The sequence below is a fragment of the Neomonachus schauinslandi genome, chromosome 2 (assembly GCF_002201575.2).
Source record: "Neomonachus schauinslandi chromosome 2, ASM220157v2, whole genome shotgun sequence".
NCBI lineage: Eukaryota > Metazoa > Chordata > Mammalia > Carnivora > Phocidae > Neomonachus > Neomonachus schauinslandi.
Genome location: NC_058404.1, coordinates 172,678,535 through 172,693,269, shown reverse-complemented (window position 1 = coordinate 172,693,269; position 14,735 = coordinate 172,678,535). Strand labels below are relative to the sequence as shown.

Below are 14,735 nucleotides of genomic sequence, written 5' to 3'. Positions count from 1 at the left end.
TCCCCCATCGAATCAGGAGAAATAGCCGGCAGACTGAAGCTGACAGGCATTCTACAAAATTACAGGAGGCTACACTGTAAATCATGGGATCATGAACCCCATGAAAAAGAGGAGGGACCATCACAGCTCAGAGACCAGACAACTAACTGCAGTGGGCGATCCTAGGTCATGATCAGCACAACGGGTGGGATCTGAACAAAGAGGCGGCTTGCTTAACTGGTAGTATGGTACTGGGGCTTCATTTCTTAGTTTCGATCGTTGGTCTGCCATGATGCGAGATGTTAACACGAAGGGAACTGAGGTGAAGGGCACACAAAAACTCTCTGTACCGATTCTATAACTCTTCTGCACATTCAAAGTGATCTCCAAATTCTAAAAATAATTATCGGGGGGGGGGGGGGGGTGTTACGGGGGGGGGGGGGGAGGAAGTGGGGATTGACATCCAGTGGGGATCACTGGTCAATTCAGACCTAAGAGATGAGGCACGGTAACATGAGGCTCAATATGAATCATGCCACCACAACCACATTTTCAGTAGACAAGGCACCAACAGGGTGAATCGTTCAAAAAACAGCACAGTGTGTTTAACGTTTTTATTTTTAACTCTGCTTTGGTAGTACAAAAGTTGTGAAAGTACAAACCAGACAGTTAAAAATACTATTGACACTCAAAATGGTGAAAAATTTCCTTTACAAATTTTTACATCAAGGTTGTAGCCAACTCACTCATTCTACCAGACGACAGCCCATCATTAGTGTTTTGTATAGTAAGTTGGTTGTGGACCCCCAGTCCTTCCACAGAAGGAAGAAAAACACAAGCCCTGTAAACATCAGCTGCTTTGGGAACACTTAAGAATTCTTATTAGTAAAAAGCTTATGTGTTAAAACACTGAATGCTTAACATTTGGCATGTTTGGAAGCCAGCCAGACAAAAACTGCTCAAGTATTAGAAAATATTTAAAACGTACTCCTGGTATAAACACAATTTTAAATATTTTTCAGTATTCTCTTGCCTGTTGTATTACTATAAAAAAGTGCTCTGACCTGAATAAAATTAAAAAATAATTAAAGCTGAAGGAGTATCTTACATTTTGTCCCTCACCATTTGAGGGCATTATACTTTTCAAGCCAAAAATGATGCCTTTTTTTTTTTTTTAACTAAAACTATTGGTCTAGACTGCACATATAGTATTTACACTAATACACACCCCAAAATTCTTCTATTGCTCCTTTCTGGATTTTAGCGGATTTCTCTCCATACCGATTCCCCTAGTCCTCTGTGTAGATGTATGGACACATCACATGTACAGCTCTTATCAGTTGTCAGAAAAAATTCACGTGCAATTGAACCTACCATTCATTTCAAAGGTTGGAAATTTGTGGTTTGATGCCAGAAACAGAACGGAATGAGTAAATTGACAGTAAATACTTGAAATGACATTTTTATGGAAATCCTCTTTGGGGGTGAAATGAGAAAGATGCTCTTTCTCTCTGAGATAACATCAGTGCCCCCAGGCACCACACCCACACTGACATGGGGGCACCTGTAACTGACGCTCCTGGCCCCCCCACCCCGCCGGTCAGAAATTCGCCACTATCTCTGCCTCTGATTCTCGCGGGGGTTTCGTACACTGTATAGCTAAACAAATAAATACAAAAAAGTGGGGTTTTCCAGGCTTCCAGGGGAAATGCGACCCTCCAGAATCTTTTCAATAATGAGCCTCAGTTACAGGATATGAAATAGGAAGTGCCCTCGGAAAACATGCCAGAGGAAGGTACAGGCACATTTTACGTCGGAAGTTGGGTGTATTTGTTTTGTTTTGGCCTTGGGTTGTCAAAACAGGCGTTTTGTTGTTTTGATTTTAGTCATTTTAAACTACTGTCCCCCTTTATTCAATGGACAAAGTAAGAACTGCTTAGCGCAAGTTTAAAAAAAACATACTCTCAATATTTTATCAGTGACCAAGGAGTGGCATGGTGGCGGCGAGTTAATGTTGACTTCTTGGTCCAAGATTCAAAAGTCTGGCATCTGGTTCCATCTGACTCCATGACCAATTATTCAGGGCTAGACCAGACTATCTGCCAGGACCTTCCACCCCCCACTGAAGTTTCATCTTTATCTTCTGTAACAGTTAAACTGCAAGAGGATCTTCTTGCAACCAGTTGCAAAATGAGACCTACGGGTTGGGAGAACAGAGGTGCGTGTGCGCACAGATGTGGATGCGTGCACGTGCGCGTGCATGCACGCGCACTCACAGTCACTCACACATCAACACCCCCGAGCATCAGCTCAGAGTGCACACGAATAGTTCCACTGCACAGAGGGATCGTGCTGGAAAAACTGCAAGGTGTACCAAGGCCAGGGAATGGGGATTGGGAGGTACGGTGGTTGGGGAAAATTGAAAAAATGAGCTCTTTTCTTCACTGGAAATGTAATAAATTTTCCATCAGACTTTTTAACCCAAAACCTGTTTCCAAGCAAAGTGAATTCTGTATCCAGCATAGCACAAATATTCCCTTTTAGCTTTTATCCCCATGTCTGCAGACTCCGCAATAGAAACTATATAAAAATTTTTAAAAATCCCCCAGGCAACTTCTTATCTTGTAAGTCTTCAGTGTCTTAGAACTCTTCAAATCAAGTCACCCCTGCAAGAGAAAACACAAAGGTAAAGCTTTCCAGAAGGTAAACATCGTATCACATATTCACCTGCATGGATATTTAAAAACACAGAGGAATTGTAATCTCTCCTCACCCCATCTCATCCCACCCCCCTGTTTTCCTTCCCCATCCCCCATTTCTTCTAGAATTCAGTCTAAAGAAATGCAAGTACCACAATTTCAAAAGGACCTCATTATCAAGGTTTTATAAACCAAGAAAGAAGAGAATTCGAGAGCCACAGTGGACTAAGGGTATCAGTCCGTTTCAACAGGAGTTTCTAAAGTGACCGACTAGTTGAGCGCTCTGCCCTGAGTCATGTATCCCTTCTTCCCGGGAACGTGTTCTTTAACTCCTCGGCCACATTCTGCCAAGTAAGGAGCAGTAGGGTGAACGTGCTCAGGCACAATGAAAGCTCTATGTGTCAGATGAGGCATCCTTCCCCAGCCACACCAGACAGAGCTAACTCTGGGTCTCTACGGCCTCTTGGCTGGGGCCTCAGGGGCCAATACCAGGAGTGCAGTGACGAGATGCCTGATCTTAGGTGTTCCTTGTAACTCAAGGGCGGTGTTGTGGTTTTCAGTTCTAACAGCCGGCCCCCGTCACTGTCTACATTCTCCTTACAAATGAAGGCCCCGGGTAAACTTGGAAAACAGTTTTTTATTTTCCAAAGCTGTTTTCGATTGTTGTTGTTTCTACAAATGTCTCATCTAAGGGACAGACAGCTGTGTACCCGTTTACGGTCCTGTCTGGAAGCCGGGGATCACTCAGGACAGGACTGAGATTCTAGCACTGCCTCTGTGTGGAAGCATGCATGACACGCAGGCCACCCTGCACCAGGTTAAGGAACGAAGCATTTTCCCGTCTGCCGACAAACACTAAACAAACGCGCGTGAAGCCAACTTGCAGGAATACGAGAGCAAAAAGTCAACACAGATATCTTGATTTACATGTTACTTTGTATTTATTTTACAGCTCCTTCTTCAGGATCTAGAGTGTGATATTATCCTAACAATGTGCATTTCCACATTGTTAAATTTCTCCTCATCGCGTCCGACAGTTGTGAACATACCCATATTGATAACCAAACACAGACTTTTAAATGGTATTTAACACACCACATTAATATTAAAAGGTGCCTTCCTTAAGGCCTTACAGCAGTCAGAAACCATGTGTGGCCTAGCATAAATGCCAGGGCAGGCCAGCAGCAGTGGGTGGGCTGGGAGAAAATCCTCGACCCACCCCTCATTCTCAGTTCCCATCAGTATGGGATCCACCATATCGAACAGTTCTGTCATTTAGAATATTGATCATAGTTATGAGAGAGAGACAGAGAGGAAGAGAAAGAAATAGAGAGAGAGAGAGATTACCTAAACTAGAAGGTTTGGGTAAAGGATCCTTAACCCCTTCGCTAAAAAGGAAATAAAACATTGTCCCCTAAAACAGCAAGCATGCAGTTTTTAATTATGAATGGAGACAATAATTCTCTGCCCTGCCTTGCTACAGCCTAGCGCGGCCGAAGCTCAGATTTGTGCTGTAGAGCCGAGCACAAGCAAGTTGGGGAAGAGTTTCATTTGAGAGTTGATGAGTATGAAAGATGCTAGCAGGGGGAATAGGGAGGAAAGCCAGAGGTGGAGAAATAGAAAAATGGTCCTGAAAGACAAAACAGTAAAAAAAGAAGAGCGAATTTTCAAAGCCAAACTTCAAACTAGGCCATTATCTACAAAAGAGGTGTTCAACTATTTTTATATCTCCTCCTTTTATCATCTGCTCCCTTAGACCTAGATTTTTTTGCATCAAGGAAAACAGGAAGGTCAAGGGCGAGGAATGTCAGGCCTAGAATGTAATGTTCCATCACAGTCAGTTTTTGATCCAACGGAGAACTTCCCATTTAAAGTTCTTTGCACAGATTTAACCGACTTTAAAGAGCGGGCAAGACAGAGGGCTGGGCTAGGAAAGAATCTGGAGCAAGAGGCCTGGATTCTAATCCAGACCCCATGACTAGCTGTTGAACCTTGGCCCGCTCTGGAGCATTTCCTCAAAGGGGTGTGTTGGTGGTTTTACAAAAGATGATCTATGTACGATGCTTAACACGGGGCTAGCAGTCAGTACGCTCCCAAAGCTGAGTCATTTTGATCGTTCCCCTCATCCAACTGCCCTAAACCATCATGTTGGCTGCATCCGAGGCGGATTAAAACTGCACTGTGTGCAGTTTGAGAGAGGAAGTGAGAAATACAAATTTACAGAATTAAGTTAACCTTTCTAAAAACCCTATTAAAGCCACGCAGCACTGAGGTGCAGTTCTGGGCTCTCCTCCTTCAAAAACAAGTGCTTATCAAAAGGCAGCACTTTACCAGCATAGCTGCTATCCATTTCCAGGTAAATACCTCTTTTATCAGAATGACAATCCAGGGGAAAGAAGACACCACATAGTCTGTGGCTTGTAAATTTCCAGCTGTGACCTTAAGGCTGGGGCTGGGTTCACAGGTGCATTTCCACATTGTTAAATTTCTCCTCATCGCGTCCGACAGTTGTGAACATACCCATATTGATAACCAAACACAGACTTTTAAATGGTATTTAACACACCACATTAATATTAAAAGGTGCCTTCCTTAAGGCCTTACAGCAGTCAGAAACCATGTGTGGCCTAGCATAAATGCCAGGGCAGGCCAGCAGCAGTGGGTGGGCTGGGAGAAAATCCTCGACCCACCCCTCATTCTCAGTTCCCATCAGTATGGGATCCACCATATCGAACAAGTCGAAACTCTCTCTCTGGGGAAATTTGGTGATTACGGTCTTACACATGAATGCTCAAGCTGAAAGAAATTAAGCAAAACTTCCTTACATTTAAAAGATGATTCAGGGGGCACCTGGGTGGCTCAGTCGTTAAGCCTCTGCCTTCGGCTCAGGTCGTGATCCCAGGGTCCTGGGATCGAGCCCCGCATCGGGCTCCCTGCTCAGTGGGAAGCCTGCTTCTCCCTCTCCCACACCCCCTGCTTGTGTTCCCTCTCTCACTGTGTCTCTCTCTGTCAAATAAATAAATAAAATCTTATTAAAAAAAAAAAAAGATGATTCAGAAATCCCCAGTGTGACCATTTCCCTCATAAAACAAGACTGATGCAAAGCAATTAAAAGCTTCAGAAAAGGTTTATCTGGAAAGAAGGATGAGGTCATTCTAATGATAAAGATAAAACCATAATGCCATGATTAGATTATGGTTCCACAGAAGCCAGAATACAGTGTAACTTTGCTGAGGACACTTAATGTGCCTTGTTAAAAAGGATTCTCTAGAAAAACTATCAGGACCCTTTAAAATGTAGAAACATGTTTCCAAAAACTAGAAGCCTGAGCAGATTAAAAGACACTGAACACTAAGACTACTCCAAGGACAGGGTGTCAAGGAAGGAAAACACTTCTCTGATTAATAACAGTAGCCGACATTTACAGAGTGTTTCTATGTGACAGGCACCGCCACGCTTAGCATTCCAGATTCGTGAACTCAAGCTTTCCAATGACTCCATGAGTCAAGGACAATTTCCATTTTCGTAGGAAGAAACTGAGGCTTCCAGGTTCAATCACTTGCCCAAGGCCACACACTTAGTAACCGCGAAGCAGCAAGTCCACAGCCCGCAGTCTGACCCGGAAGCCCACCCACTCATCCCCAAACTGCACGGGCACACCAGTCACCCCAGAGACATCCACAGCATCACCGAGATCTTCTGGTTCCTTCACTTCCCTGTCCCCCAGCTGTGTGGGGACAACAGAAGAGAAATGCAGAAATAGAGACCCTGGCAGGACCACTCTCTAGGCAAGTGGTCCTTGTGGCTACACAGGAGCAGAGAAATGATGCTGAAAACCCATATCCTACAAGGGGCTCAGGCCCTGAGAAGATCCAAAGTGCACCTTGAATGAAATGGCACGACACTGAATAGATACAAGGCTACAGAATCACAGAGCTGGATTAAGAATTTTCTAGAACACATTTAAAGGAAATAGATGGGGAAAGTTGTTTACAGAAACAGAACTAAGATTAGGACAGTAATATTCCTATTCAAAGGCCTAGAGCAACACATATGTGATCTTTCACCAGTAACCCGTGATCCTTTGAGACTTGAACTTTTTTTTTTTTTAAGATTTTATTTATTTATTTGTCAGAGAGAGAGAGAGCACAAGCACAAGCAGGGGGAGTGGCAGGCAGAGGGAGAAGCAGGCTCCCCGCTGAGCAGGGAGCCCGATGTGGGACTCGATCCCAGGACGCTGGGATCATGAACTGAGCCGAAGACAGATGCTTAACTGACTGAGCCACCCAGGTGTCCGAGACTCAAACTTCTTAATTAAAGGATTATCTCCTACCAGGCTCTAACTGAATGCTCTGTGGTCATGTGCTGGCAGGTTCTAGCTGCTGAAAATGTGGGGACAGAGCTGCCTGCATAGGGTGGCATCTTGGCAGGCATAGATTAATGGGAAGATATCAGAACGTACTTGGTGTTTTGTAGTCCTTCAAATCTTGCTCTGGTCTAAATCGAGCATTAAATTTTATAAATTAATATTAATGCCTTCCTATTTTAATAAAGACTCCATGTTTACTAAAAAGCTAATCTAGGCTAATTGATAGACTCATGCTAATCTAGCTAATCAGTGAGGTCTCTTTAAGTTAGTGTTTCTCAGGATGATGGGTAGCACCTTCTTTGGAAGCAACTCAAATGTTATTAAAAACTGCCAATTCTCTGGGCTGCACCCATAACCTACTAAATCCGAACTGATGGGATTAGAGCCCAGGACGCTGCTTTCTTACAAGATGCCTTTATGCATATATAAGGGTTTAAGCCATGAGATAAAACTCAGTACTGTTTGTCAACTGATAATAACTGTAAGAATTAAATTCACCTCCAAAGGGCAAAACAACGCTACAAAGTCAGCTGAGGTCAAAAACCAAATGAAAGAAACCGAGGAGGAAACAGACATGACAGAAACATTTAAAGTCAAATATTAATAAAAATCTCAGCAACTCAATCAGAACTGCAAAATTCTGTAGTTCAGCAATATGAGACTGAAATATTAATTTCAAAAATCTTAAGTATCCTGAACTACAAAATTTCTGGATTATAGAATCCTTTCCTAACTTCCTTTATAATATTGGAACTAGAGTTCATCTCCTCTGCAGAGGTCTACTTTAAAGACCAGATGAGTGAGCTAGCATCACACCTGTTAAGGACTCACTGAGGGCCAACTATGTACAAACGGTCATCTGAAGGCACGACAGAAGGTGAGAAAACATAGTCTAAAACCTCAAAAGAGTGTGGCGCTTACAGAGGAAAGTTTAAGTGATTAACTTCAAAACGAAATGAGATGTGTCGTGTATCATTTCTTCAACAAAACTGGAATATGTTACAACTTGCTTTTTCAGCTAATGATACATTAGTAGATGCTCTGCGTCTGTATACTAAAGTAGTGTCCCTCCTGGGATGTGTGACAACGCCCATCTCCCTCCACTGTCTTTGACACTGAATGCTAACCAGGGAGACCATGTGAACCAGCTGGCCTGGGAGGTCTCGGTTTATAGATGTTTATTCTATGAATAAATATGAATAATTATTTACAGTGTCCCTTTTACTCTCAGGAGAGTCTCATTTTGAATGTAAGTTATATCATAATGCTAGTCATCTTTGCCGACAGAAAAGCAAAAAGTGATCTCATTATTTTAGTTTATATTTATGTGATTATTAGTAAGTTTGGGCATTTTCCATGTTTCTTGACCACTGCATCTTTCATGCATTGTAGGGGTTCTGCACCCAATTCCAGTGTATGTGTTGGGGGGGGAGGGGCAAGGTTTCTCCTACACCACCAAGTAATGCTTGGACAACTGATGGGTGTCCTACAATTCAACTCAACTCTAACTCTGTCTACCTAAGGATAGCATCAGATCCCACAAGTGGACTGCCTTCCACTTCACATGCTGATCACAAGTCCAGATTGTTACCTGTATTTCTGACCAACTGGCTGTAAGTCAGAGGTTCCCATGACCCCCCCTGTGGATTCAAGAATGGCTCACAGGGTTCAGAAAACCAATTCATTCACTAGATCACCAGTTTATTGTAAAGGATATTAAAGGATATAAATCAACAGCCAGATGAAGAGATACATAGGGCAAGGTCCTGAACAAAGGAGCTTCTGCAGAGTTTGGGTCCTAAACATGCACGGGGCCCAGCAGGATGGCATGGGGAAGCGTTCTGGTTCACAAACCTGGAGGTCCTCTCCTTTTGAGTTTTTATGGAAATTTCATTACATAAGCACGATGCATTAAATCACTGGCCACTCACTGGTGGTTGTACTCAATCTCCAATCCCTGTCCCCTCTCTGGAGGTGGGGGAAGAATTCCAACCCTCTAAACACATGGCTGGCTCCCTGGCAAACCACCCCATCCTTCAGTTACCTAGGAGCTTTCCAAAGGTCATTTCATCAACATAAAACACAACTTCTATGGTTCTCATCCCTTAAGAAATTCCAATAGTTTTATTAGCTCTGTACAAGAAATGGGGACCAACTATATATTTCTTATTATAAATCACAGTATCACACATTACCATATTATAGCCCCTAGTTTGGGAGGGGGTTTAATAATAAAAATTTTAGCTTTTTATTATCAATAGTGAACAACTTTTTAATGTATATAGGTCAATTCAGGAAAAATAAAAATATTTGTAGGTATTTTCCATTCAAAAAGCTTTTTTAAGTAGCATAGAGAGAAAATATATATTCCTACAAACTATATTATCTTCTTTATTGAATAAAGCCAATAAGAAATTTTGCACTCCTTATAGCCTTGAAACTTCTGGCATTAGATCTGGAGGTTGCTCTTTACTAAGTTATTACACTCATAGCAATTTAAATGTGTTCGTATATTTAGCAACAATGGGTTTCCCAAGTGACAATAACTGAAGACTTGTGATTTACCAGCCCTTGGGATGGTGAGATGCAGAGCACTTTATTCCAAGTAAAATGTACTTGACATCAAAAGTTACTCTGTATCTGGAAAAACCAGGGATCCCCTGGGAATTATTTAAATGCAATTTGGCAGTTCCCTATTAGTCTCAATACAGCTATGATTCCACGTCTACACTAAGCTACAGGTAAAAGACCTTAGGACTTTGACTAGTACCACCTCTTTCTAATAAGGAAAGCCAAACGAATTAGGCATTACCTCTAATGTAGGCTTGTGAGCTAGAGGTTCGGCCGCCTGGCTGTCGGTAAGCCTCTACCTGAGAATCAAATGAATAATACAAAACCTATGTCTGACCTGGCCTCACTGCGCTGCAGGAAAATTAAGAAATTTCAAAAACACTTTATTTGCTAAGTAGGGTTTGCCCAATATATAACTAATATCCAGCATTTGCCTATTTAGCACTTACGAAGTGCCAAGCAATATCCCTATGAGGCAGGTGATATTAGGTGATATTATTACCATTATCCCCACTTTACAGATGGAGAAGCTGAGGCATCGGAGGCTACGATGTCCAAGGTGACACAGCTAACAAGTGACAGACCAGGACTTGAGCACAAGGAGCCTGATTCCAGAACCTACACTGTGGAGTTACCTCAGCATCCTGTGTCCTGTTCTTATAGAAAACAGGCACTGTGACTTACTGAGGTGTTCAATGTTAATAGATTCAAAGCCTCAAGTTACAAATTAAGAAAAATTAAAATCCTGCCTATAACTATTGATTCCCTTTTCTTTCTAGTTCTAGGCAAATGTGTCTCTAAAAACCTTTCATTTTCTGCTCTGCCAAGGTCCTCCAGAGCCTCCAGAGCCTCCAATGCTACGGAAAGGACAGAGGTCACAGCCCCTACTTCTTAAGTCCTGTCAAAGGGCGGACACGCTCCCGAGGAAGAAGAGCTGAGTTAACGAGGGGTCAATGGGTCAACTTCTGGTCAAAAATAGGAGGGGCCTTGGAACCAGTGCTGCCCAGGGAGATGCGTGCAGCGGAAGACGGACTGCTTCGGGGGCAACTGACACCAAACCAACGCCAAAACCTCCGGGCCCCCACACTGTCTGAGTCTCGAGAAGACTGACAAGTGTGTGTGTCTGGTCTGTACCCACGGCAGGGCTGGGGACGAAGAACTTTGAAAGAACATCACAGTTGATGACAGTGAAGTAGGTTTCTAGGCCCACCAACACCTCTCAGATGATCTCCATCCATGCTTTGGAGCTATTCCCAATGACAAACAGGGCATATAACTTTTTAAAAATGTGTCCAGCATTTTCACCCCTCATGGCTCAATTGGCAGGGCATAGTAAAAACTCGAGAGTCCACAGAAGCTATTAGTCATTACCTTCAACAAAAAGCAAGGTGTAGACAAGCATCCATGCTCTCGTTGGAGGAAGAGCAAACGAGGGAGCTGTACATACATACATATCTGGCATAAGCATGTGTACGCACAGAATAATCCAGAAAGGATACAGAGGATGCCCAGTAACCATGGCTCCCTCCTGGGAGGGGGAAGGGCTGTAGATAGGGTGAAGATTTCTCTTATTCTTCACCCTGTAGGCTTTTATGCTGCTTGAGTATTTTATTGTGTGCATGTCTTCTTTTTCAAATCTTAAAAAAAAAGTAATTCAAGTTCAAACACTTGTAATAACCAGTTCACCAGAGACAGTGAGGGGAATGAACCGTCAGGAAGTCCAAGCTCTGGAACCCACCAGCGGCATGACCTTGAACAACATACATAACTTCCGAGGGCCTCCTTACTCCGGAAGGAGGGGGTGAGGAGGCACGGGGAGCAAAGTCTATGTAAAAATTAGAACCGAAGCTCCGAGAAAGCACGGCCCTTGTGCGTCCATCTTCCATGCTTCCGTGTCCCTCAGGCCTGGCACCACACCTCGCATATCGTAGGGGCTCCATAAATACTTTTAAAAGATACAACTGGGGCGCCTGGGTGGCTCAGTTGGTTAAGCGACTGCCTTTGGCTCAGGTCATGATCCTGGAGTCCCTGGATCGAGTCCTGCATCGGGCTCCCTGCTCGGCAGGGAGTCTGCTTCTCCCTCTGACCCTCCCCCCTCTCATGTGCTCTCTCTCATTCTCTCTCAAATAAATAAATAAAATCTTTAAAAAAAAAAAAAAAGATACAACTGTATCCGAATTGACCTAAATTAGCAATCACAGCTCCTCTGAGAGCTCAAAGTCTATGATCTTAATCTACCTGTAAGAAAACAGAATTGCTCACAGAACTGAACTGAGGCAGGCACAGCTCTAAGAGCCCAATGACATCAGAGGGTCCCCGTAGGAGACCAAAGGAGGCCATGCCTGGTGAAGGCTGATCATGCTGTCACGATAGCTACTTTGAGTCCCTGGGCTAAGAGATCGAATGAGGACTTTTTTTTACTCGGAGAAAGCAAAGCTCCCTCAAACTCCAAAGCCACTGAGCATGTTAGCTCCCAGTGTGGATTTCTGCCCATCCGATCCACGTCAACTGCCTGGCCCTCAGAGCTAGGAAAGTCATCCCTCTGAGCCTCGTTCTTCATCTGTCATGGGGAGAGTGGAGAGATTATTACCCATAAGGTTGCACTGACATGTCGGCCCATCACTCAGCTTTTCTCCTCATCTGGCCAGGTCCGGGGCAGGTGTTGGCTCCTCTCCACTTCCATACTGAACGGGGGCTCAGCGGGAGTGATCTTCCATGTAAGAACAGAGGCATCAAGCCGAGTACCGCTTTTCCCCTGCAGAAATGTGCTCAGCAACTGCAAATCAAGGCCGATGTTCCTGTCTCTGCCTATTCAAAGCAGTTTCTTCTTTTTTTTTTTTTAAAGACTTTATTTATTTATCTGACAGAGAGACAGCGAGAGAGGGAACACAAGCAGGAGGAGTGGGAGAGGGAGAAGCAGGCTTCCCGCTGAGCAGGGAGCCCGATGCGGGGCTGGATCACAGGACCCTGGGATCATGACCTGAGCCGAAGGCAGACGCTCAACAACTGAGCCACCCAGGCGCCCCCAAAGCACAGTTTCTTCTTATCAATTTCTCTGCCATTGCTCTCTAAGGCCAGTGAGTCAAATTAAGGGGCTTCCATCAACCTAAGGTAACTTGCTTTCTAAAAAATGTACATTTTGCCCTGAAAAAAATACATGCTATGGAGAAAAATATTAGCTGACGGGCAGTGCCGTAAGTTTCTCACCATCCTCTCCTTCCCTGGAGAGTTAACAAAAGAACCACAACGCAAAGTTGTGCAAATAATGCAGCCCAACCTCAGGGGAGCCCCCACAGGGACTCTCCACTACACCCCAGTCACCGGAGTTCAAAAAGGAAGAGGAGGAAAGGAAGGTGCCAAAGGTCAGGGAAGCTGACCTTGTGACCGGTCATGACGCTCAGGAGGGAGGGAGCAGGATCCATGAAAGAGTCTTGGCAAAAAGAAGACTCTGATGCCAGGACAGAGCTCCAGCACAGCAATTTAGCACAGAAAACTCAGTCCACACTACCTCTTAATTTAACCGGCCCTCTGATGTGTACAGTACAAAGAACTTAAGCCGGCAAACTTTCCAACGGACTTGTTACTATTTCTAATTCCATGCGTATAGGGAATGGGTATGGATGGCGGGGACCTGGTAGGAGGGGAAGGGGTATGGATGGCGAAGGCCTCTTAGCACAGGCAAGAGAATGGTCCAAATTCCTAAGGGACCTGCCAAATATCGATTGCTAAAATGTCATGAGAATCCAAAGCTCTAATATTCTTTTTTTTTTTTTAAAGATTTTATTTATTTGACAGAGATACAGCGAGAGAAGGAACACAAGCAGGGGTAGTGGGAGAGGGAGAAGCAGGCTCCCCACTGAGCAAGGAGCCCGATGTGGGGCTCGATCCCAGGACCCTGGGACCATGACCTGAGCTGAAGGCAGACGCTTAACGACTGAGCCACCCAGGCGCCCCCAAAGCTCTAATATTCTTAAGAATAAAAGGGGACTCCCAGAACCTCAAGTCAATGTTTGACGAATGGACTAATACATAACTAAGACTACTGAGGATGGGATGAAAATTATTGATAATCGTGCATATTTAGTAAATACTAACTCTGTACCAAGGACAGACTGAAGAATGATATATCTATGCTACATCCCTGAAGTCCACCAGCAACCCCACTGTAAAGATGAAGACCCTCAGGCGCAGAGGGGTGAGGCAAATTGCCTAAAACCACTGGTCGTGAGTGATACAGTTACAATGAAACCTAAACAGTTTAAAACTCAGCTTTTAATCACTATAATAAATTGCTAAAGAATTAACAGAATCGGGACGCCTGGGTGGCTCAGTTGGTTAAGCGTCTGCCTTCGGTTCAGGTCACAATTCCAGGGTCCTGGGATCAAGTCCCGCATCGCGCTCCTTGCTCAGGAGGGAGCCTGCTTCTCCCTCTGCCTGCTGCTTCCCCTGCTTGGGCTGTCTCTCTCTCTCTCTCTCTGACAAATAAATAAATAAAATCTTAAAAAAAAAAAAAAAAAAAAAAACCAGAATCACTTCAGTAATAAAACAGTATAAAATAAAAAGCCACATCTAATATTATGAATATTTGTTTTGATGTAAAAAATACTGTTACGTACACTTCCCAAATCAATGTTTCAGTGAGAACCTACCAGAAGATGCAAAAAAGGAGCACATACTTCAGAACCGTGTGATATCAAATGCTTACCACAGCTTCATTTTGAAAAAGTGAAAGACCAGTGATCATGAAGACAAGGCAGTGGCATTTGGAGGCTGAAAGCAATTTGATTTATTTAACTTCAAAGAACAAAAGCTTATTCTTCTAAGAAGAAATCAAAACACATTTTCTGTGAAAAAAAGAGACCATTTTAACGGCACTGCCAAAATAAATCAGGCAGAGAGCAAGTTAGATCTAACTACAAAAAAGAACACAGGCCAACAAAATGGGGGGAAAAGAATAAGGGGAAGAAGAAATGCCAAACAACAGATTTTGTTTTTTAAAAAGAGAAGGAAAGAGAGAGAAAGAGAAATCCTAAGACTAGTTTCCAGCATCAATCTCTAATTTAAAAAAAAGAAAGAAGCCAAGCCAATGAGTAGATATGATTTTGCATGTGACTATT

The 14,735-nt window shown here is 43.6% G+C and overlaps 1 protein-coding gene across 2 annotated transcripts in view; it reads right to left on the bottom strand.

Moving 5' to 3' along the window:
- Positions 1-581: 581 nt before the first annotated feature.
- RELL1 (RELT like 1) overlaps positions 582-14,735 on the bottom strand; it is a 64,253-nt gene continuing 50,099 nt past the window's right edge. The window contains exon 7 of one of the 2 annotated variants that reach the window (XM_021701597.1): positions 582-2,645. The gene's annotated coding sequence lies outside the window, so the exon portion shown is untranslated. Of the gene's footprint in view, positions 2,646-14,073; positions 14,094-14,735 lie in introns of those variants that run through there. The other variant, XM_044912754.1, reaches the window with a different exon arrangement.